The sequence below is a fragment of the Camelus bactrianus genome, chromosome 25, assembly GCF_048773025.1.
Source record: "Camelus bactrianus isolate YW-2024 breed Bactrian camel chromosome 25, ASM4877302v1, whole genome shotgun sequence".
Lineage (NCBI taxonomy): Eukaryota > Metazoa > Chordata > Mammalia > Artiodactyla > Camelidae > Camelus > Camelus bactrianus.
This window is the reverse complement of record NC_133563.1, coordinates 36,711,128-36,713,997: the sequence shown is the minus strand read 5'-3', so window position 1 is coordinate 36,713,997 and position 2,870 is coordinate 36,711,128.

Genomic DNA, 2,870 nt, shown 5'->3' with positions numbered 1-2,870 from the left:
GGGTGCTCAGGCGTATGGCCTCAGTGGGCTCCCTGTCAGTCCTCCCCAGAGCTGGGCAAAGGCCGCACCGCCAGGGGCGCTGGGACAGCTACCGTTCGAGCAGTGCAGGTGTGCCGCCTGCGGGCAAGGCTCCCCTGGCTGGGCATGCGCAGAGGGCGCGCCGCCTGAGGACGGGACTCCCGGAGCTGTGCATGCGCAGAGGGTGCACCGCCTGCGGGCCGGAGCGGGGAGAGGGGGCGGGTAGCCCTCCCGGGGTGAGCATGCGCACGGCCTCCTCCCAGACCCACCAATCAGGGGGAGGCGAGGGAGGCTAGGGAGGTGGGAGGGGCGGGCGTCCAGAAGCAGCACCGGGGAGAGCGCCCTCCACGAGCCAGGACTTCCCGAGGAGAGGGTACGAGCCCCCGACCCTCGCACACACCAACCCTCCCGTGCAACCTGTCAGAAGGCCTGGTCGTTTTGCCTCCTGCGTGCGGCAGCCACCTAGTTCTCCCTTTTCTGTCCCTAAGGTCCTGTCCAGGCTGTTAGCCCCACACCTACTCCCTGCAAGCACTCCCCCCAGGAGACAGGCTGATCTTTTAGACCAGAGCACAACAACCCTGCTCAGTCCTTTCAAGGCTCTTGACTGAGAAGATCAACATCCGCAGCCTACCCCTGGAGTCCTGCCTGCTCAGCCCTACCCTTGCCGCAGCTCCTCCCACCATCCAGCCGCAGAGTTAGGGCCACAGGAACTTTGCACTTGCTGCCTCCCCATCCCACCCACTTCTTCACGCTTCTTTTAGTTCCCCTTAGTCCCTCCCCTGGCCCCCATCCCTCTGCTGTTTGCCCTTCTACTGCCAGCCGGGCATCTCTCCAACGGGCTAGAGACAGTCACAGTTTTGCATTTACTCTCTATTTAAGTGATTGGTATCTGCCCCCAGACTGTCAGCTCCTGGAGAACAGAGCTTTCTGTTTTGTTCCCAACTAAATCCCCAGTGCCCAGCATAGCGACTGGCGCATGGTAGGGACTCAATAAATATTTGGGGGTGGGGAGGAAGGGAAAAGGGAAGAGAGAGATGCCCAAGGCCAGGCGTCCCAGGTTCACTGGAGGTCCCCAGTACACACTCTGACGATGAACAGCGAGCGGGAGGGAGTAACTCCCAGAACAGAGTGGGGCTTGTGTTCCGGGAACAGAGTTCAGCGCAGGCGAGAGGAGGCCGCACACCAGAAATGAGGAGCCGGCCTGCGACTTTCATGGCATGGCTACAGCTGGAGCTCTCTTATGGGGACACACACACACGCACGCACGAGCTCACTGAATTCTCACCCTGGCCCGTGCCTGGGCTGGACAGGCAGCTGGCCTGCCAGCCTGCCTGCGTGTTCCCTGAGAGCTCCGGCTCTCTCGCAGGGGCGGCCTGGGCTTGCCCCCAGCCCCAGGCGCTGCCGCTGGCCCTCCCTGCCCCTGAGGCCCTCGCCTCCCGCAACGGCTGGGGGCTGCCCTGGCTCAGCGCCCACCAGTGTGTGAAGTGCTTCCTGAGGGAGTCCCCAGGGAAGCCCCCACCAGCTGCCTGCCGTGGAGTGCATCAAGGAGGAGGCCCTCCTTCCGGGCTCATCCGCCAGGGCCGCCAGGGTCAGGCCTTGGGTCACCCTTCAGCTGAGACAGGAAGCCTCACATTAGTCTGGAGGGGCGGGGTGGGCAGGGGCCGGGAGAGTGACCCAGCCAGCTGGGGACACCAGCTGTCTGGGCTGAAACCAGCTCAGGCAGTGGTGCTGCTACTTCGTGACCTGCCCATTTGACGTGTCCAGATCGAAGGAGCCCAGACCTGGTGCCGCCTTCTGTGCAGTCTGGGACTGGTCATTACAAGTCCCTCCTATTGTGCCCCACCTGGGCTGGCATCTGAGGAGGGAGGCCAGAGCCAGCGCGACTCTCCCCTGGACAGTAGCCTCCCACAAGCCTCCCTGCCTCCGCTCTGGCGCCCACAGCCCAGTGTCCACACCTGCTCTGTCCAAGATGGTGACCGCTAGCCTCACATGGCTCCTGAGCACTTGAGCCCTAGCTGCGAGCCCAAACTCAGGTGGGCTGGAAGTGGGATTCCGAAGACCTAGAATGAGAAAAGTAACGTGAAACGTCTCAGTCACTGTTCATTATAGTAGGTTAAATAAAATGTACTAAAATAAATTGCGTGATTTCTTTTTCCTTTTTATAACATGACTATTAGAAAATTTGAAGTTGCTTATGTGCCTGGCATACCATTTCCATTGGAGAGCACTGCCCACACCACCAACAGAGGGAACGTCTGTCTCCAACGGAGGACTCTCTAAGAAAGTCCTTCAGGCCCCAGCGTGGACTTTTCTTGTGACTCAGTGCCATTTCTAGCTGCTAACCCCACCTCCCATTTGCCCCATCTGTGCCATAGCTCAGCCCACCTCGAGCGCTGCATAAGCCATTCCCTCTCCTGGGAGTGCCCTTCCCTGATCCAGGCTCCCCCTTTGACTGAGGTGTCACCCGTTCCTCGTTGCTCCCCAACCACCTCCCTCATCTACTCCAGCAGCCCCTGCCATGCCCAGCTGGCTTGGGCTTGAAGAGGTGGGTACGTGGTGCTAGAGTCAGGTGGGGTTGGGCTGAATGACGCACCTCAGAGCCTCTGTTTGCTCATCTATAAAATGGGAGCATAGGAATGGGTCCCACTTCCCAGGGCCGTGGTGCTGCTGAGAGAGAGAGTGCTGACGCTCTTACATTGGGCTGGGCACACAGTAGGTGCTTGGGAAGCTTTGGTTGGAGGTGTTTAAGTGGGGGGGGGGGGTCCCTGAGGCAGCCACGCTCCCAAATGGGGCCAGGAATTTCAGACTTCCTGAGCCCGAGTCCTGTGCTGAGCTCCTGGTGACGGAGCAGA